This window comes from Gorilla gorilla, chromosome 2 (assembly GCF_029281585.2).
Source record: "Gorilla gorilla gorilla isolate KB3781 chromosome 2, NHGRI_mGorGor1-v2.1_pri, whole genome shotgun sequence".
Classification (NCBI taxonomy): domain Eukaryota; kingdom Metazoa; phylum Chordata; class Mammalia; order Primates; family Hominidae; genus Gorilla; species Gorilla gorilla.
Window position 1 is genome coordinate 35956660 of NC_086017.1, and position 22894 is coordinate 35979553.

At 37.2% G+C, this 22894-nt stretch overlaps 1 long non-coding RNA gene across 1 annotated transcript in view; it reads left to right on the plus strand.

Annotated features, from left to right (window-relative positions):
• The window catches only part of LOC129532655 (uncharacterized), a 305109-nt gene extending 282925 nt beyond the window's left edge, over positions 1-22184 (plus strand). Inside the window, exons 2-3 of the long non-coding RNA XR_008678487.2 lie at positions 18939-19011; positions 19951-22184. This is a non-coding gene — a long non-coding RNA (uncharacterized lncRNA). The remainder of the gene's footprint in view (positions 1-18938; positions 19012-19950) is intronic.
• Positions 22185-22894: the final 710 nt, after the last annotated feature.

A 22894-nucleotide genomic window follows, 5' to 3' on the forward strand; every position in this document is an offset into this window, starting at 1 on the left:
ATTAGAAAATGTACAGGAAATAGATAAATTCCTGGAAATACACAATCTTCCAAGATTGAATCAGGATGAGATTGAAACCCTGAATAGACCAATATCAAATTCTGAAATGGAATCAGTAGTAAAAAACCTACCAACCAAAAAAATTCTGGACCAGATGGATTCACAATCAAATTCCAACAGATGTACAAGAAAGAATTGTACCAGTTCCACTGAAACTGTTCCAAAAATTGAGGAGGAGGGGCTCCTCCCTATCTCATTCTATAGAGCCAACATCAGCTTGATACCAAAATCTGGCAGTGACAGGAGGAGAAAAGAAAACTTCAGGCCAATATCCTTGATGAACATAGATGCAAAAATCCTCAACAAAATACTAGCAAACCAAATCCAGCAGCACATCAAAAAGTAAATACACCACAATCATGGAGGCTTTATTTCTGGGATGCAAGATTGGTTCAACATATGCAAGTCAGTAAATGTGATTCATCACATAAACTGAATTAAAAACAAAATCACACGATCATCTCAATAAACACATTTTGATAAAGTCCAGCAATCCCTCATGATAGAAGTCCTCAACAGACTAGGCACTGAAGGAACATATCTCAAACTAGTAAGAGCCATCTATAAAAAACCCACAGCCAGCATCATACTGAATGGACAAAAGCAGGAAGCACTCCCCTTGAGAACTGGAACAAGACAAAAATGTCCACTGCCACCACTCCTATTCAAAATAGTACTGGAAGTGTTAGCCAGAGCAATCACGCAAGGGAAAGAAATAAAAGGTATCCAAATAGGAAAAGAAGAAGTCAAGCTATCTGTCTTTGTTGATGATATAATACTATACCTAGAAAACTGTGGAGTCTGCCAAAAGGCTTTTAGAACTGATAAATAACTTTAGTAAAGTTTCCGAATACAAAATCAATGTACAGAAATCACTAGCATTTCTGTACACCAATAAAGTCCAGCCTGAGAGTCAAATAAAGAATGCAATTCTATTTATAGTAGTCACAAATAAAATAAAATACCTAGAAATACAGCTAACCAAGGAGGCGAAAGATCTCTATAAGGAGAGCTACAAAACACTGCAGAAATAACTCAGAGATGACACAAATAAATGGCAAAACTTTCCATGCTTATGGATGGGTTGGAAGAATTAAAATGTCCATATTTCCTAAAGCAATCTGCAGAGTCAATGCTATTCCTATCAAACTACCAATGCTATTTTTCACAGAAGTAGAAAAAATATTTTAAAATTCTCATGGAATGAAAAAGAGCTGGAGTACCCAAAGCAATTCTAAGCAAAGAAGACAAAGCTGAAGGGTATCACACTACCAGGCTTCAAACTATAATAAAAAGCTAGAGTAACCAAGCCAGCATGGTACTGGCACAAAAACAGACACATAAACCAGTGGTGCATAATAGAAAACTCGGAAAGAAACCATCTGATTGTCAACAATGCCAACAAAAACAAGCAATGAGGAAAGGACTCCCTATTTAATAAATGGTGCTGGGATAACTGGCTAGCCACATGCAGAAGATTGTAACTGGACCCCTTGCATTCACCTTATACAAAAATTAAGTCAAAGTTGATCAAAGATTTAAGTTTAAGACCTCAAAATATAAAAGCCCTAGAAGACAAGCTAGGAAATTCCCCTCTTGACATTGACATTGGCAAAAACAAAAAATTTGGTCAAGTTTCCAAAAATAATTGAAGAGAAACAAAAATTGACAAGATTAACCTAAAATGGACAAAAAAATGACCTAAAATTGACCCAGTTAAACTAAAGAGCTTCTGCACTGCACAGTAAAAGAAACAGAGTAAACAGACGACCTACAGAATGGGAAAAAACATTGGCAAACTATGTATCCAACAAAGGTCCAATATCCAGAATCTATTAAGAACTTAACAAGCAAAATCCAAAACACCCCATTAAAAATGGGCAGATGACATGAACAGACATTTCTCAAAAAAAGACATATAAGTGGCCAAAAAAAAAAAATGAAAAATGCCCAGCAGCACTCATCAGAGAAAATGGAAATCAAAACCAGAGTGAAAAACCATCTCACACTAGTCAGAATGGCTATTAGTAAAATGTCAAAAATCAACAAAAGTAGTTGAGGGTTCAGAGAAAAGGGAATGCTTATACACTGTTGATGGGAATGTAAATTAGTACAACCTCAATGGAAAACAGTATGAAGATTTCTGAAAGAACTGAAAATAGAACTATTATTCAATTCAGCAATCCCATCTTGAATATGTACCCAAAAAGAAAGAAATCATTATATGAAAAAGATACCTGCATTCATATGTTTATTGCAGCACTATACACAATAGCAAATATATAGAATTAATGTAAGAGTCTATAAATAGAGAATTGGATAAAGAAAATGTGGTAAATATACACCATGAAATACTACTTGGCCATAAATAATAATGAAATCATGTATTTTGGAGCAATGTGGATGCAATTGAGGCTGTAATCCTAAGCAAATTGTGCAGGAACAGAAAACCAAATACTGCATGTGTCACTTATAAGTGGGAGCTACACATTGAGCACATATGGACATAAACGTGGGAACAAAAGGCACTGTGGACTACTAGAAGGGGGAGGGTGGGAGGTGGACATGGCTTGAAAAACTACCTATTGTGTACTATCTGGGTGATGGGATCATTCATACCCCAAACCTCAGCATCACGCAATATACCCATGTAACAAACCTGCACATGTACGCTTATATCTAAATAAAAGTTGGGAAAAAAATCTTTTGACCACCTATGAGAAGGGTTTATTTCTGGGCTGCTTTATTCCATTGAACTGTATGTCTGTCTTTATGCCAGTACCAAATTGTCATGATTACTTTAGTTTTGTAATAGATTTTTTTTATTATACTTTAAGTTCCAGGGTACATGTGCACAGTGTGCAGGTTTGATACATGTATACATAGGTATACATGTGCCATGTTGGTTTGCTGCACCCATCAACATGTCATTTACAATAGGTATTTCTCCTAATGCTATTCCTCCCTCAGACCGCTACCCCTTGACAGGCTCCAGTGTGTGATGTTCCCTGCCCTGTGTCCAAGTGTTCTCATTGTTCAGTTCCCACCTATGAGTGAGAACATGTGGTGTTTGGTTTTCTGGCCTTGTGATAGTTTGCTGAGAATGATGGTTTCCAGCTTCATCTACGTCCCTGCAAAGGACATGAATTCATCTTTTTAAGGGCTGCATAGTATTCCATGGTGTATATGTGCCACATTTGCTTAATCCAGTCTATTATTGATGGACATTTGGGTTGGTTCCAAGTCTTTGCTATTGTGAATAGTGCCGCAATAAACATACGTGTGCATGTGTCTTTATAGTAGCATGACTTATAATCCTTTGGGTATATACCCAGTAATGGGATTGCTGGGTTAAATGGTATTTCTAGTTCTAGATCCTTGAGGAATTGCCACACTGTCTTCTACAATGGTTGAACTAATTTACACTCCAATGAACAGTGTAAAAGTGTTCCAATTTCACCACATCCTCTCCAGCATCTGTTGTTGCCTGACTTTTTAATGATTGCCATTCTAACTGGCATGAGATGGTATCTCATTGTGGTTTTGATTTGCGTTTCTCTGATGACCAGTGATGATGAGTATCTTTTTCGTGTGTATGTAGGCTGCATAAATGTCTTCTTTTGAGATGTGTCTGTTCATATCCTTTGCCCACTTTGTGATGGGGTTGTTTGTTTTTTCCTTGTAAATTTGTTTGAGTTCTTTGTAGACTCTGGATATTAGCCCTTTGTCGATGGGTAGGTTGCAAAAATTTTCTCCCATTCTGTAGGTTGCCTGTTCACTCTGATGGTAGTTTCTTTTGCTGTGCAGAAGCTCTTTAGTTTAATTAGATCCCATTTGTCTATTTTGGCTTTTGTTCCCTTTGCTTTTGGTGTTTTAGTCATGAAGTCCTCGCCCATGCCTATGACCTGAGTGGTGTTGCCAAGGTTTTCCTCTAGGGTTTTTATGGTTTTAGGTCTAACATTTAAGTCTTTAATCCATCTTGAATTAATTTTTGTATAAGGTGTAAGGGATCCAGTTTCAGCTTTCTACATATGGCTAGCCAGTTTTCCCAGCACCATTTATTAAATAGGGAATCCTTTCCCCATTTCTTGTTTTTCTTAGGTTTGTCAAAGTTCAGATGGTTGTAGATGTGTCGTGTTATTTCTGAGGCCTCTGTTCCATTGGTCTATATCTCTGTTTTGGTACCAGTACCATGCTGTTTTGGTTACTGTAGCCTTGTAGTATAGTTTGAAGTCAGGTAGTGTGATGCCTCCAGCTTTGTTCTTTTTGCTTAGGATTGTCTTGGCAATGTGGGCTCTTTTTTTGGTTCTATATAAACTTTAAAGTAGTTTTTTTCCAATTATGTGAAGAAAGTCATTGGTAGCTTAATGGGGATGGCATTGAATCTACAAATTACCTTGGGCAGTATAGCCATTTTCATGATATTGATTCTTTCTATACATGAGTATGGAATGTTTTTCCATTTGTTTGTGTCCTCTTTTATTTCGTTGAGCGGTGGTTTGTAGTTCTCCTTGAAGAGGTCCTTCACATTCCTTGTAAGTTGGATTCCTAGGTATTTTATTCTCTTTGTAGCGATTGTGAATGGGAGTTCGCTCATGATTTGGTTCTCTGTCTGTTATTGGTGTATAGGAATGCTTGTGATTTTTGCACATTGATTTTGTATCCTGAGACTTTGCTGAAGTTGCTTATCAGCTTAAGGAGATTTTGGGCTGAGACAGTGGGGTTTTCTAAATATACAATCGTGTCATCTGCAAACAGGGATAATTTGATTTCCTCTTTTCCTAATTGAATACGCTTTATTTCTTTCTCTTGCTTGATTGCCCTGGCCAGAACTTCCAACACTATGTTGATAGGAGTGGTGAGGGAGGGCATCTCTGTCTTGTGCCAGTTTTCAAAGGGAATGCTTTGAGTTTTTGCTCATTCAGTATGATATTGGCTGTGGGTTTGTCATAAATAGCTCTTATTATTTTGAGATATGTTCCATGAATACCTAGTTTATTGAGAGTTTTTAGCATGAAGGGCTGTTGAATTTTGTCAAAGGCCTTTTCTGCATCTATTGAGATAATTATGTGGTTTTTGTCTTTGGTTCTGTTTATGTGATGGATTATGTTTATTGAGTTCGTATGTTGAACCAACCTTGCATCCCAGGGATGAAGCCAACTTGATTGTGGTGGATAAGCTTTTTGATGTGCTGCTGGATTCGGTTTGCCAGTATTTTATTGAGGATTTTTGCATGGATATTCATCAGGGATATTGATCTAAAATTCTCTTTTTTTGTTGTGTCTCTGCCAGGCTTTGGTATCAGGATGATGCCGGCCTCATAAAATGAGTTAGGGAGGATTCCCTCTTTTTCTATTGATTGGAATAGTTTCAGAAGGAATGGTACCAGCTCCTCTTCATACCTCTGGTAGAATTCAGCTGTGAATCTGTCTGGTCCTGACTTTTCTTGGTTGTTAGGCTATTAATTATTGTGTCAATTTCAGAGTCTGTTATTGGTCTATTCAGAGATTCAACTTCTTCCTGGTTTAGACTTGGGAGGGTGTATGTGTCCAGGAATTTATCCATTTATTCTAGATTTTATTGTTTATTTGTGTAGCGGTGTTTATAGTATTTTTTGATGGTACTTTGTATTTCTGTGGGATTGGTGGTGATATCCCCTGTATCATTTTTTATTGTATTTATTTGATTCTTCTCTCTTTTCTTCTTTATTAGTCTTGCTAGCGGTCTATCAATTTTGTTAATCATTTCAAAAAACCAGTTACTGGATTCATTGATTTTTTTGAGGGGTTTTTAATACTCTATCTCCTTCAGTTCTGCTCTGATCTTAGTTATTTCTTGTCTTCTGCTACCTTTTGAATGTGTTTGCTCTTGCTTCTCTAGTTCTTTCAATTGTGATATTAGGTTGTCAATTTTAGATCTTTCCTGCTTTGTCTTGTGGGCATTTAGTGCTATAAATTTCCCTCCACACACTGCTTTAAATGTGTCCCAGAGATTCTGGTACATTGTGTCTTTGTTCTCATTGGTTCCAAAGAACGTCTTTATTTCTGCCTTCATTTCGTTATGTACCCAGTAGTCATTCAGGAGCAGGTTGTTCAATTTCCATGTTGTTGTGTAGTCTTGAGTGAGTTTCTTAACCCTGATTTATAATTTGTTTTTTTTTTTGGTATAAAAAATTTCTTCTGAATTTTATTTATTTTTTTAATTTTTTAAACTTTAACTTTTAGGTTATATGAGTACAACATGCAGGTTTGTTACATATGTATACATGCACCATGTTGGTGTGCTTCACCCATTAACTCATCATTTACATTAGGTATATCTCCTAATGCTATCCCTCCCGCTCCCCTCACCCCATGACAGGCCCTGGTGTGTGATGTTCCCCTTCCTGTGTCCAAGTGTTCTCATTGTTCAGTGCCCACCTATGAGTGAGAACATGCGGTGTTTGTTTTTTTGTCCTTGTGATAGTTTGCTGAGAATGATGGTTTCCATCTTCATCCATGTCCTTACAGAGGACGTGAACTCATCCTTTTTTATGGCTGCATAGTATTCCACGGTGTATATGTGCCACATTTTCTTAATCCAGTCTATCATTGATGGACATTTGTGTTGGTTGCACGTCTTCACTATTGTGAATAGTGCCGCAATAAACATATATGTGCATGTGTCTTTATGGCAGCATGATTTATAATCCTTTGGGTATTATACCCAGTAATAGGATTGTTGGGTCAAATGGTATTTCTAGTTCTAGATCCTTGAGTAATCGCCACACTATCTTCCACAGTGGTTGAACTAGTTTACAGTCCCAACAACAGTGTAAAAGTGTTCCTATTTCTCCACATCCTCTCCAGTACCTGTTGTTTCCTGACTTTTTAATGCTCACCATTCTAACTGGTGTGAGATGGTATTTCATTTTGGTTTTGAGTTGCATTTCTCTGATGGCCAGTGATGATGAGCATTTTTTCATGTGTCTGCTGGCTGCATAAATGTCTTCTTTTGAGGTGTCTGTTCATATCCTTCACCCACTTTGTGATGGGGTTGTTTCATTTTTTCTTGTAAATTTGAGTTCTTTGTAGGTTCTGGATTATTAGCCCTTTGTCAGATGAGTAGATTGCAAAAATTTTCTCTCATTCTGTAGGTTGCCTGTTCACTCTGATGGTAGTTTCTTTTGCTGTGCAGAAGCTCTTTAGTTTAATTAGATCCCATTTGTCAATTTTGGCTTTTGTTGCCATTGCTTTTGGTGTTTTAGACATGAAGTCCTCGCCCATGCCTATGTCCTGAATGGTATTGCCTAGGTTTTCTTCTAGGGTTTTTATGGTTTTAGGTCTAACCTTTAAGTCTTTAATCCATCTTGAATTAATTTTTGTATAAGGTGTAAGGAAGGGATCCAGTTTTAGCTTTCTACATATGGCTATCCAGTTTTCCCAGCACCATTGATTAAATAGGGAATCCTTTCCCCATTTCTTGTTTTTGTCAGGTTTGTCGAAGATCAGATGGTTGTAGATGTGTGATATTATTTCTGAGGGCTCTGTTCTGTTGCGTTGGTCTATATCTCTGTTTTGGTACCAGTACCATGCTGTTTTGGTTACTATAGACTTCTTGTATAGTTTGAAGTCAGGTAGCGTGATGCCTCCAGCTTTGTTCTTTTGGCTTAGGATTGTCTTGGCAATGTGGGCCCTTTTTTGGTTCCATATGAACTTTAAAGTAGTTTTTTCCAATTCTGTGAAGAAAGTCATTGGTAGCTTGATGGGGATGGCATTGAATCTATAAATTACCTTGGGCAGTATGGCCATTTTCACGATATCGATTCTTCCTATCCATGAGCATGGAATGTTCTTCCATTTGTTTGTGTCCTCTTTTATTTCGTTGAGCAGTGGTTTGTAGTTCTCCTTGAAGAGGTCCTTCACATCCCTTGTAAGTCGGATTCCTAGGTATTTTATTCTCTTTGAAGCAGTCGTGCATGGGAGTTCACTCATGATTTGGCTCTCTGTTTGTCTGTTATTGGTGTATAGGAAGGCTTGTGATTTTTGCACATTGATTTTGTATACCGAGATCTTGCTGAATTTGCTTATCAGCTTAAGGGGATTTTGGGCTGAGACGATGGGGTTTTTAAAATATACAATCATGTCATCTGCAAACAGGGACAATTTGATTTCCTCTTTTTCTAATTGAATACCGTTTATTTCTTTCTCGTGCCTGATTGCCCTGGCCAGAACTTCCAACACTATGTTGAATAGGAGTGGTGAGAGAGGGCATCCCTGTCTTGTGCCAGTTTTCAAAGGGAATGCTTCCAGTTTTGGCCCATTTAGTGTGATATTGGCTGTGGGTTTGTCATAAATAGCTCTTATTATTTTGAAATAAGTCCCATCAATACCTAGTTGATTGAGAGTTTTTAGCATGAAGGGCTGTTGAATTTTGTCAAAGGCCTATTCTGCATCTATTGAGATAATTATGTGGTTTTTGTCTTTGGTTCTGTTTATGTGATGGATTATGTTTATTGATTTCCGTATGTTGAACCAGCCTTGCATCCCAGGGATGAAGCCCACTTGATCATGGTGGATAAGCTTTTTGATGTGCTGCTGGATTCGGTTTGCCAGTATTTTATCGAGGATTTTTGGATCAATGTTCATCAAGGATATTGGTCTAAAATTCTCTTTTTCTGTTGTGTCTCTGTCAGGCTTTGATATCAGGATCATGCTGGCTTCATAAAATGAGTTAGGGAGGATTCCCTCTTTTTCTATTGATTGGAATAGTGTCAGAAGGAATGGTACCAGCTCCTCCTTGTACCTCTGGTAGAATTCGGCTGTGAATCCGTCTGGTCCTGGTTGGTAGGTTATTAATGATTGCCTCAATTTCAGAGCCTGTTATTGGTCTATTCAGGGATTCAGCTTCTTCTTGGCTTAGTCTTCAGAGAGTGTACGTGTCCAGGAATTTATCCATTTCTTCTAGTTTTTCTAGTTTATTTGCGTAGAGGTGTTTCTAGTATTCTCTGATGGTAGTTTATATTTCTGTGGGATCAGTGGTGATATCCCCTTTATCATTTTTTATTGTGTCTGTTTGGTTCTTCTCACTTTTCTTCTTTATTAGTCTTGCTAGTGGTCTATCAATTTTGTTGATCCTTTCAAAAACCAGCTCCTGGATTCATTCGTTTTTTGAAGGGTTTTTGTGTTTCTGTCTCCTTCAGTTCTGCTCTGGTATTAGTTATTTCTTGCCTTCTGCTAGCTTTTGAATGTGTTTGCTCTTGCTTCTCTAGTTCTTTTAATTGTGATGTTAGGGTGTCAATTTTAGCTCGTTCCTGCTTTCTCTTGTGGGCATTTAGTGCTATAAATTTCCCTCTACACCCTGCTTTGAATGTGTCCCAGAGATTCTGGTATGTTGTGTCTTTGTTCTGATTGGTTTCAAAGCACATCTTTATTTCTGCCTTCATTTCGTTATTTACCCAGTAGTCATTCAGGAGCAGGTTGCTCAGTTTCCATGTAGTTGAGCGGTTTTGAGTGAGTTTCTTAATCCTGAGTTCTAGTTTGATTGCACTGTGGTGTGAGAGCCAGTTTGTTGTGATTTCTTTTACATTTGCTGAGGAGGGCTTTACTTCCAATTACGTGGTCAATTTTAGAATAAGTGCGATGTGGTGCTGAGAAGAATGTACATTCTGTTGATTTAGGGTGGAGAGTTCTGTAGATGTCTATTACGTTTGCTTGGTGCAGAGCTGAGTTCAAGTCCTGGATATCCTTGTTAACCTTCTGTCTCATTGATCTGTCTAATATCAACAGTGGGGTGTTACCACCTCCCATTCTTATTGTGTGGGAGTGTAAGTCTCTTTGTAGGTCTCTAAGGACTTGCTTTATGAATCTGGGTGCTCCTGTAATGGGTGCATATATATTTAGGATCGTTAGCTCTTCTTGTTGAGTTGATCCCTTTACCATTATGTAATGGCCTTCTTTGTCTCTTTTGATCTTTGTTGGTTTTATCAGAGTCTAGGATTGCAACCCCTGCTTTTTTTTGCTTTCCATTAGCTTGGTAGATCTTCCTCCATCCCTTTATTTTGAGTGTGTGTGTGTCTCTGCATGTGAGATGGGTCTCCTGAATACAGCACACTGATAGGTCTTGACTCTTCATGCAATTTTCAGTCTGTGTCTTTTAATTGGGGCATTTAGCCCATTTAAATTTAAGGTTATTATTTTTATGTGTGTATTTGATACTGTCATTATGATGTTAGCTGGTTATTTTGCCTGTTAATTGGTGCAGTTTCTTCCTAGCATCAGTAGTCTTTACAATTTGGTATGTTTTTTCAGTGGCTGGTTGTTTCTTTCCATACTTAGTGCTTCCTTCAGGAGCTCTTGTAAGGCAGGCCTGGTGATGAAAAAAATCTCTCAGCATTTGCTTGTCTGTAAAGGATTTTATTTCTCCTTCACTTATGAAGCTTAGTTTGGCTGGATTTGAAATTCTGGGTTGAAAATTCTTTTCTTTAAGTATGTTGAATATTGGCCCCCACTCTCTTCTGGCTTGTAGGGTTTCTGCTGAGAGATCCACTTTTAGTCTGATGGGCTTGCCTTTGTGGGTAACCTGACCTGTCTCTCTGGCTGCCCTTAACATTTTTTCCTTCATTTCAACCTTGGTGAATCTGACAATTGTGTGTGCTGGGGTTTCTCTTCTCGAGGAATATCTTTATGGTGTTCTCTGTATTTCCTGAATTTGAATGTTGGCCTGCCTTGCTCGTTGGGGAAGTTCTCCTGGATAATATCCTGAAGAGTGTTTTCCAACTTAGTTTCATTCTGTCTATCACTTTCAGGTACACCAATCAAGTGTAGATTTGGTCTTTTCACATAGTCCCATATTTCTTGGAGGCTTTGTTTGTTTCTTTTTACTCTTCTTTTCTCTAACCTTGTGTTCTTGCTTTATTTCATTCATGTGATCTTCAATCACTGATACCCTTTCTTCCACTTGATCGAATCAGCTATTGAAGTTTGTGCATGCACCACAAAGTTCTCATGTCATGGTTTTCAGCTCCATCAGGTCATTTTAGGTCTTCTCTACACTATTTATTCTAGTTAGCCATTCGTCTAACCTTTTTTCAAGGTTTTTAGCTTCCTTGTGATGGATTTGAACATGCTCCTTTAGCTTGGAGGAGTTTGTTATTACTGACATTCTGAAGCCTACTTCTGTCAACTCGTCAAAGTCATTCTCCGTCCAGCTTTGTTCTGTTGCTCGCAAGGAGTTGCAATCCTTTGGAGGAGAAGAGGTGCTCTGGTTTTTAGAATTTTCAGCTTTTCTGCTCTGGTTTCTCCCCGTCTTTGTGGTTTTATCTACCTTTGGTCTTTGATGTTGGTGACCTACAGATGGAGCTTTGGTATAGATATCCTTTCTGTTGATGTTGATGCTATTCCTTTCTGTTTGATAGTTTTCCTTCTGACAGTCAGGTCCCTCAGCTGCAGCTCTGTTGGGGTTTGCTGGAGGTCCACTCCAGACCCTGTTTGTCTGGGTATCACCACTGGAGGCTGCAGAACAGCAAATATTGCTGCCTGAACCTTCCTCTGGAAACTTCATCCCAGAGGGGCACCTGCCTATGTGAGGTGTCTGTCGGCCCCTACTGGGAGGTGTCTCCCAGTTAGGCTACACGGGGGTCAGGGAGCCACTTGGAGAGGCAGTCTGTCCATTCTCCGAGCTCAGACACTGTGGTGGGAGAACCACTGCTCTCTTCAGAGCTGTCAGACAGGGACATTTAAGTGTGCAGAAGTTGTCTACTGCCTTTTGTTCAGCTATGCCCTGCTCACAGAAGTGGAGTCTATAGAGGCAGTAGGCCTTGCTGAGCTGTGGTGGGTTCTGCCCAGTTCGAGCTTCCCGGCTGCTTTGTTTACTGACTCAAGCCTCAGCAATGGCAGACGCCCTCCCCTCGCCAGGCTGCTGCCTCACAGTTCGATCTCAGACTGCTGCGCTAGCAGTGAGCAAGGCTCCATGGGCATGGGACCCACTGAGCCAGGCACAGGAGAGAATCTTCTTGTCTGCCGGTTGCTAAGACCTTGGGAACAGCTCAGTATTTGGGTGACAGTGTCCCATTTTTCCAGGTACAGTCTGTCATGGCTTCCCTTGGCTAGGAAAGGCACTTCCTGGGTGAGGTGACACCCCGCTCTGCTTCGTCTCACCCTCCATGGGCTGCACCCACTGTCCAACCAGTCCCAATGAGATGAACTAGGTACCTCAGTTGGAAATGCAGAAATCACCCATCTTCTGCATCAATCACGCTGGGAGCTGCAAACCAGAGCTGTTCCTATTCGGATATCTTGGAATGGACCTTACTTTGTAATAGATTTATAGTAAATTCTGAAATCAAGAAATGTGAGGACTTCAGCTTAGTAGTTTGTTATTTTTTAAAATTAACTTTACTTTTTAGATCAGTTTTAGTTCCACAACAAAATTGAGGGGAAGATACAAGACATTTCCCATGTACCCCTTGCCCCACACATGTGTAGTCTCCCCCATTATTAACATCCCTCTTCTTTTACAAGATCATTTTTGATATTTGGGGTTGCTTGAGATGCCATGTGAATTTTAGGATGAGTTTTTCTATCTTTGGAAAAATGTCACTGGGATTTTGATAGCCATTGCATTGATTCTGTAGATCACTGTGGTTATTATGACATTTTAACAATGTTAATTCTTCCAATTCATGAACATGATATGTATTTCCATTCATCTATGTCTTTTAAAATTTCTTTCAGCAATGTTTTGTTGTTTTCATTGTACAAGTCTTTTACCTTCTTTGTATTGTAGTTTTTATTCCTTAGTATTTTTTGATGCTATTGTAAATAAAAATTTTTGTAATTTTTTTCTGATTGTTTGTTGTTAAGAGTACAGAAATGCAACTGATTTTATTTGTATTGGCTTTATATCCTGCTACTTTATGGAAGTCATTTATTAGTTCTAACAGGTTGTGTGTATGCAGGTAATATTTAGGGTTTTCTATGTATAAGATCATATCCTTTGCAAATAGAGACAGTTTTGGAGCTGTATATTTTTACATCTGCATCAGATTTCATTCATTGGTTATATCATAATCTATCTTAGTCTTTTATTGATGAACTTTTAGATTGTTTGCAATATTTTGCCTATAGTAAAAATAATTTAAATTTATCACTTAGTGTCAGTGGGAGTAGGAAAGTAATTACCGAATCAAGAAACATGCAATCTTAATTTTCAATAGATAAAGCAAAACTGCTTCTCATTGAGAAAATGCCAACATATATTCCTCCCAGACATTAATAAGGATGCCCATATTATTATCAATTAGGTGTGTTACAAACTTTTTAATCTTAGCAAACCTGAGTTGTAAAAACTGTATCTCATTATACTTTTAATTTGAATTTCTATTTTTATTAGATATCAAGCATTTTCATCCAAACAGAGTCATTCATATTTTCCTTTCATATAATTATTAACCATTAAAAAATCCCAGCTTTACTGGGGTATAATTTAGATACCATAAAATTCACCCATTATAAGTATACAATTCAGTGATTTTTTAAAAGTAAAATTTACATTTGTGTGACAATCACCACAATCTAGTTTTAGAACATTTACAGAACCCCAAAATGTTATCTCCTTCCCATTTGAAGATAATCCCCTATCTCACACCCAGCTCTAGGAAACCACTGGCCTGCTTTCTCTGTATATAAATTTACTGTTTCTGGATATTTTGTATATGTAGAATCATAGAATATGTAGTGTTTTGAATAAGGTCTCTTTTAATTAGTATGACATTTTTAAGGTTCAAAATGCCATAGTATGTATCAAGACTTCATTTCTTTTTATTGTTCGATAGTGCCCCGTTGTATGCATATATCACATTTTGTTTATTTATTTGCCATTTAATGCACATTTGGATGCTTTGCAATTTTGGGCTATCATGGATGATACTGCTATAAACATTCACTTACAAATCTTTGTGTGGACATGTATTTTTATTTCTTTTGGGTGGATTCCAAGAAATAAAATTGCTGGGTCAAATGTTAAGTGTATATTTAATTTCATGAGAAACTATATTTTGCAAAATGGCTGTATTATTTAGCTTCCCACCAGCAATAAATGAAGGCTCTGGGTCCTTCACATCTTTTCCTACACTTTGAAACACTTTTCTTTTTGATTATAGTCATTCTAGTGAGTACATAATGGTATCTTATTGTAGTTTTAATTTGTATTTTCCTAATGACTAATGATGCTAAACATGTTTTTATATGCATAGTGATCGTTTGTGTGTGTGTGTGTGTGTGTGTGTGTGTGTGAGGTCTATTCAAATCTTGTTTCTAGGAATTGTCCATTTCATCTCATTTGTCTTTTTTTTTGGCATAGTTGTTTATAAATTCCCTTATAATGTTTTAATTTCTGTAGCATTGGTTGTAATATTTCCACTTTCATTCCTGAATTTGATAAATTGTGTTTTCATGTTTTCCTTTGGTTAGTCCAGTTAAATATTTGCCAATTTTGTTGATATTTTGAAAGAAACAACTTTTAGTTTTATTGCCTTATTTTCCTGTTGTTTTTGTTTTGTAGTTCATTGATTTGTGCTCTAACCTTTATTTCTATCCTCTGTTTGCTTTTGGGTTAGTTTGCTCTTCTTTTACTATGCTCTTAAGGTAGAAGCATAGGTTATTGATTTGAGACCTTTCTTCTTTTCCAATATATGCCTTTAAAGCTGTAAATGTCTTTCTAAACACTGCTTAGCTGTACATCATAAATTTTGATATATTGTGGGGTTTTTCTGTTTGTTTTCATTCATGCAAATCCTTTCCTAATTCATCCTGTGGTTTCTTCTATGACTTGAATTTGGCAACTTGTGCCTCCTTTGTCTTTGTCTGTCTCACTCTCTTTTTATTGGTTAGTCTGGTTAAAGATTTGCCAATTTTGTTGATCTTTTCAAAAACTTTTAGTTTTATTTTTAGAATTTAGAAGTGTATTGTTTAATTTCCAAGTAGTTAAGGATTTCCCATATTCCTTTTAGTTGTTTATTTCTAAATTCCATTTTGGTTGAAAATACACTTTGTATGAATTCAATCTTTTTAAGTGTGTTGAGATTTGTTTTATGGCTTACCATATGATCTCATCCTGAAAAATATTCCACGTGCACTTAAAAAGAGCATGCATTCTGCATTCAATGAGTGGACCATTCTACCTAAATTAGTTTGAGTTGGTTGATAGTATTGTTCAAGTCTTCTATATCTTTAGTGATTTTTTTAATATACTGGTTCTATCAATTATTGAATCTTTGGTATTGAGTTCTCCAGTTTTCACTGTTGAATTTTCTATTTGTTTATTTCTCTATTCCTTTATTGCTTCTTTTCTGTTAAGACAATACTTTTAGTATGCTACTTTAATTTCTTTTTTGATTTTTAAAACTAGTTTTTGAGTTATTCTCTCAATGGTCAATCTAGGAAATTATAAAATGCATTTTAATTGATCACAATTTCCTCTAGAATAATACTAGCTTAATATTTGTAAAATACAGAAATTTTGCTTCAATATAGCTCTATTCTCTCCCACTCCTTTGTGCTATTATTGTTACATATTTTTATATATGTTATCAACTTAATAATAGATTGTTGTAATTATTGCTTTATACAGTCTCATGTCTTTTAAATAAATTAAGGGAAGAAATGTAAAAAAAATGCTTTTAGTGTTTTATATTAACCTGCATAATTGCCATTTCAGTGTTCTTTATTTTTTCTTATGGATTTGAGTTACCTTCTTGTGGCATTACCTTTCAGGCTGAAGGTCTTCCTTATTCTTTTTCCTCTCTTCCCAAGAACTCTAAGCAGGTGGGTTTAGAGTTCAAGAACCTCTCACCAAAGAGAAAAAGACTTGGCCAAGAAGAAAGGCTGGCTCTTAGCCTGGGAATCAAGATCTATCTCTGTGTTTAGGGAGAGCTTGATTATGATCAGGTGGGAGAAAGTTGAATTTAAGTGCAAAGTAGGAAGCTGACCAACAGTCTATATCCTAGGTTTAGGAATGCTGAGTTCAGTGTGAATCTTGTCACATGCAAAACAGGAATATTCTTGCTTGCATAACTTGTTTCAAGAAAATGAAGAATTCTTTGTGATTGATGATGATTCTGCCTCCTTAGGTGAATACAAACCAATAGCCAATGGTTCACTGGCCTGATTTGTACTGTAGGTCAGCATCTCAAACCAAAGACTAAATTTCCCAAGGATGTTGCCAAAGTATTCAATTCAGACAAAGAGTTTCAAAAACTGTGTATTTGAAAAAGCATACATCCCTACAAATTAAGTTTGTGTGAAGATTTGAACTAAATTATGTATTAGCCAGGAGAAGACAACAAATTCAACAAAAAAAAAATGAAAACAACATTTACTAGTGTGCTGCTTCATTTTTGCATTGTTTACAATAAATAAAGCTAAGAATAAAAAGAGGAGAGGACAATTGTCTTGATGAGACATGGAATCGATATTCCTATAGAACTTTACTCTTAAAAAGAAGCATTCTATCCCGGATTAAGTTGTGCCTCCATTAATACGTGACATTACCCCTGAAAGCTTTGTTTGGTACTCACATTATTTGAGTACTGGCTCTATTATTAGTCATTTTTGAATATCATCATTACTGTTACCAAGGCATACAAAAGATTTGTTTTTAAGTTTCAGGAGTTCTATTTTAAATCTTTTGCTCTACATTTTTCTTGGCGACACTCTTTTATTTCTTTTAAATTTATGTTCTATTTTATTTTCTGAGAAATGTCATGAAGTATTTTATTTTTTCCTAACTTTTCCTTGATGTTGGAAAGCTGTGAAGATTTGTGAAGCTGAAACAAATTCCTTCTTAATCATTTTAGACATTTCTGTAATAACACATGTACACGGTTTCTCAGCTCTTTTGATTCATTGTACATTAGAAACATTCCTTTAAGGTTAGTAGCTATAATTTCATTTTGTGGTAGAAGAAAAGAACTGCAGAGGAGTTTGACAGCTATTTTAAGACAATGGGAAAAAGTTTGTATGTGTTTTTGGATGATATGAGCTTAATGAAACTTTTTATGCTTCCTGCTCTTGCATGAGGAGGCAGGTCTACCAAAAATGGTAGATCACAGATTGACAACTTTTACTACTTGTCACAGAGACTTCAGGAGCCACAGGGTTGGATGGATAGTTGCTGAGGGCAGACTGTCTTCTGGAGATTCTCTGTTAAATTTTGCACTAAGAGTTCCTCAGAGCCAAAATAGTACTCAGAGTATCAGTGAGTATGTAAACTGATTCTTTTCTTCCCATTTCAACTTCATATTCTGCTTTATTGTAGACATCATTACAGAAGTTAATGGCCTGCAGAATAGCTAATTATATTAGTACACCACTTGAAATAGGATTCATAGAATTCTGACCCCATGGTCCGCCTCCCAAATTTACATCATTACACAAAAGATAAGCTTATCAGGGGAGTGAAAGCAGTAAGCATATGATAAATTACTTCATAGACATAATAAATATCAATTTGTAGCCTGTTCCTTTTTTTTTTTTTTTTTTTTGGCTAAGGCTGATATATCTAGCATAGTGTTGATCAGCTCCCAATCTGGGAAAATGCCAGACTGTCGATCACTTTTACAGAAAATGAAGCCATATATTTATTCAACAAGTATTTATTGATCTTCTGTTATGTGTATCAAGCACCATGTTAGATGCTGGGTCTACAATAATAAGATAAACAGACGAGACTCATTTTCCCATAGGACTGTCAGAGTTATGAGAAAGATAGACAATAAAATAACTATACAAATAGATATTTATACTATGTAGACATATAAAGTTATATAAGGGCATAAAGCCAGAGCTAATGTTTTGCAGGATAGGGGAAGGATTTGTGGCGGAAGCAAGTGCTTCAGGTAGAGGGAGGAGTGTGTGCACAGTCTTCACAATGGAAGGGAACAATTACTTGTCTGAGGAACCTAAAATGGCAATACAGGAAACACAAGGAGAAGAAATGAAAGATACAAGACTAGAAAGATAGGCAGGATCAAGGTCATAAAGGGTACCAAAGGTTATAAAGAAGATTGATTTTTAGGACTTCTTACCGTAACCTGTGGGAAAATAGTTTCAGTTTAAAATTACCAGTTAGGTAGGCAGATTCTTAGCTTAAAGGTTTTTTAATAATTGAGACACTCTATCTTGAAGGAATAATAAAATTAATGATATGTGTGTTGTTGCATGTGACTAAAGAAATACCGCTAATATCCACAGAAGAATATTTTCCTTTTAATGTAGTGCTATATTACCCATTTCTGGATGTAAAGCTAATTATTTGTCAAATTAAAGTCTATTATTATCAGCAATATTATTATCTCTTGGAAATAATTGATAGCCTTGGTTTGCAAGCTCTGGTGTAACACAGGAGAATACAGTTTATCAGATTCAAAAAAGCCTGTAATAAAGGTAATTTGGTAGATTTAAACATTAGCGTGAGAAATATAAATGGAAACAGAGCAAAAAAAAAGAATTTGTCTTTTGTTGTTTCCTGCTGTGTCATTAGCTAGTCTTCATATTAAAAACATTCTGTCCTAATAGGAGTGGCTTGATAATGTATTGGTCTCCATTAAAGAATAAAAATTATATAAATGAATCATTTCTTTGTAGATGAGGCAAAAGGTATAGCAACTTCTACTGAAGTCCTTGTGTCTATCAGTTGCTTAGACAAGGTAGTTAAGTTAAGGAATATGTGTGTGTGTATGTATATATATAAATAAATAAAATGATTCAGTTGAAATAGCAATGAAACTTAAATATGACTCATAATATTGCATCGCTACATAACAATTTACCCTTATAGTCTTTAATGTTTATTTTGTCTTTAATGTTCATGCAAAATTTATCTCTCTTCTCTTTCATTAGGAAAGTTTAGAAGAAATCCCCTTCCACCCCTGCCCCCGGTGCCAAACTTGGAAGAATGACTTCATGGATGGAAGTAAGTAAAATGTGGAATCTTGCACTCTTTTAAGGAAGCTGTTACTGGTTGCAAGACTCCTTGATTAATCTGGAAAGGAGAATGAACTGAGTGTTACAGACTTCCCTTGTGGTGGACTGCATTCCACTGAATTTGTTTCTGGCACTGTAGAGACATTTGTGCATTTTTGGAGTGGTGTTTCCATGTTTCTATTTTGTGGGTAACATATACCCCTCAAGGAACACTTGGGGTACTTGTTGATGATGATCGGTGACAATAAGCCCATACTACATCTGGCTGAGCTAACTTGAGATCAGGTTTCACTCTTGCATTCACCCACTTCCCCACCTTGCCCTTCTAATCCTAACACAATTTTCTTAGTATTTAGTAATGGAGAAACCTCAATTTCTGTTTTCAAATTCTCTGTTCTATGCTCATGTGTTTAAGGCACCTCACAAAATACACAGAACACCCACTTCATAATTTAAAAACAATTATTGAGCACTGATATGGTTTGGCTCTGTATCTCAACCAAAATCTCATTTCGAATTGTAATCCCCACATATTGAGGGAGGTACCTGGTAGGAGGTGATTGGATCATGGGGGCAGTTTCTCCCATGCTGTTCTCATGGTAGTGAGGGAGTTCTTTCGATAGCTGAGGGTTTTAACAGTATTTGGCAGCTCCTCCTTTGTTTGCTGTCTCTGGCCTGCCATCATGTAAGACATGCCTTTGCTTCTCCTTCACCTTCTGCCATAATTGTCAGTTCCCTGAGGCCTCCCCAGCCATTTGGAACTGTGAGTCAATTAAACCTCTTTTCTTTATAAATTATCCAGTCTTGGGTATTTTTTTTTATAGCAGTATGAAAATGGACTAATACAAGCACGTGTTATTTGCCATCCATTATGATAAGATTTTACAAGCATTTTCTTTTTTTTCCTCTTTTTTTTTTTTTGAAACAGAGTCTCACTCTGTCACCCAGGCTGGAGTGCAGTGGTGCAATCTTGGCTGACTTCAACCTCCGCCTCGTGAATTCAAGTGATTCTCCTGCCTCAGGCTCCCGAGCAGCTGGAACTATAGGCACGCACCACCACGCCCAGCTAATTTTTGTATTTTTAGTAGAGATGTGGTTTCACCATATTGGCCAGGCTGGTCTTGAACTCCTAACCTCATGATCCACCTGCCTTAGCCTCCCAAAGTGCTGGGATTACAGGCATGAGCCACCATGCCTGGCCTATAAGCATTTTCATTCGATGCTCTCAATGAGCCCAAAAGACAATAATGTGATCCCTATTTTACAGATAAAAATACGAAGGCAAGAAGGATGAAATAATCTTTCATTGCTAAGAAGTAAGATAATACAGATTTGAACCCAGGGAGGCCAAGTGCAGAGCCAAGCTCCTAGCCATTTGACAATACTGCTATATTGAGCAATTTCTCTTCACTATATCAAAAATTAATATTTGCTGAGAATTTTAGCCTCTACTTGTGAAAAAAAGTCATAACGCATAAAATCTCAAGATATCATATCCAGACCTCTTCTAGTATAACAAGGGAAAAGGAAAGGCTGATATGATAAAGGTAAGCTCCAGTTTCATAACTCATAGAAAAGAGTAGGAAAAGAGGTTCATTTTACCCATGTCACTCCATTCTCCAGGCTGGCAGAGCTAAGCACCAAGAAAAATCCCCTTGGCTTTGAGTTCCCCTGTGGGGGAAAAGGCGAGCGGGAGGAATCCCAGTAGCCTTTGCCGTTAATAATCCTGGCAGTCCTTGCTGCTGGCTGTGGACCCATGGCCTTAACCATCCAGGACCCCTGCAGTCTTTGCTGATTAGATCCCAGCTGTTGAAGCCACCTAAACTGCATCTTGCTGCACCTTCCTGGAGCTGGAGCTTTCCCAGTCCAAGGAGATTTAACAGAGTCAAATGTTAATCTCCTTTGGCAACATCCTCACAGACACACCCAGGAACAATACTTCACATCTTTCAATCCAATCAAGTTGACATGCAATATTAACCGTCACTTTACCCAAAGTGATATACAGATTCAGTGTAATCCCTATGAAAATCACAGTGGCTTTCTTTTCAGAAATGGAAAAATAATTCTACAATTTGCATGACACTACCAAAGACCCCAAATAGCCAAAGCAGTTTTGAGCAAGAAGAATGATGGTGGAGGCATATATTTCCTGATTTTGAAATATATTACAAAGCTACAGTAATGAAAACAGTATGGTAGTGGCAAAAACAAACCAAAAACAGATGTATAGACTAATGAAATAGAACATGGTATATATACATACACACATACACACACACATACATACAATGGAAGATTATTCAGCCTTAAAAATAAGGAAATCTTGCAACTTTTGACAAAATGGATGAATCTGGAGGACAGTGTACTAAGTAAAATAAGCCAAGCACAGAAAGACAAATATTGCATGATCTTACATATATTCAGAATAGGAAATAGTCAAACTCATAGAAGCAGAGGGTAGAGTGGTAGTTATTAAGGCCTGGAAGGAAGGGAAAATGAGGTGATGTTGGTCAAAGGGTATGAAGTTCCAGTTTCACAAGGTGAACAGTTTGACACTTGAAATTTGCAAAGAAGGTGGATATTAAGTGTTTTACACACACACACAGACACACACACAGAAAATGTTAATTTTGTGAGATATTGGATATGTTAATTAGCTTGAATGTGGTAATCATTTCACAATATATACATATATCAAAGCATCAAGTTGTACACTTAAATATATGCAATTTTTATTTGTCAAATATACCTTAATAAAGATATTAAAAAAGAAAACAACATCAATCATTTTGGAAGAAATTTGGGCACTGATACGGTTTGGCTGTGTCCCCATCCAAATCTCATCTTGAATTCCTGCATGTTGTGGGAGGGACCCAGTGGGAGGTAACTGAATCATGGGGGCAAGTCTTTCTTGTGCTGTTCTCGTGATAGTGAATACATCTCACCAGATGTGATGGTTTTATAAAGAGGAGTTCTCCTGCACAAGTTCTCTCTCTTTGCCTGCTACCATCCATGTAAGATGTGACTGCTCCTCCTTGCCTTCCACCCTGATTGTGAGGCCTCCCCACCCATGTGGAACTGTAAGTCCATTAAACCTCTTTTCTTTTGTAAATTGCCCAGGCTTGGGTATGTCTTTATCAGTGGTGTGAAAACGGACTAATACAGGCACAGAAACTTTTCCTGATAGGATGAGGCTATGGTCTGAATTTTTATTCCCCACTCCCTACATTCATATGTTGGACTTCTAATGCCCAAGATAATGGCATTGGGAGGTGTGGCATTTGGGAGATGATTAGGTCATGATGGCAGAGCACTCATGAGCAGGATTAGGGCCCTTATAAAAGAGGCCTGAGAGAGACTCCTTGCTTCTCCTGCCATGTGAAGTTAGAGTGAGAAGAGGAGCCCTCACCAGACACCAAATCTATTAGTCCCTTAATCTTGGACTTTCCAGCCTCTGGAACTGTAAGAAATAAATTTCTACTGTTTATAAACCACCAAATCTACCAAAATACCCATCTACAGTATTTTCTTAGAGCAGCTTGAATGGACTAAGACAAGTGAGTTACTGGGGGCTAATTGCACTCGTGAGGGAAAAAGAATGATGGTCACTGTGGATGTGCCTACTTGCCTGCTCTGAATATTTCTCCTGTTATTTCCCTAAAGCACTCATCTGTGATTTCAAATATCATTAAGATTTCCATGGTAAATTAGCTTCCAATTATTCTTGGTCTGTCTGAGGCCACAGCGTGTCTGCTCAAATAGGACTACCAGCACCCTTTGATGGGAAGAGATACAAACAACCCATTGAAGGGAGTCGGGTAATCTTTGTCTTAGGAAAAAAAACCACAAAGATGGGAGAGATGGTATAT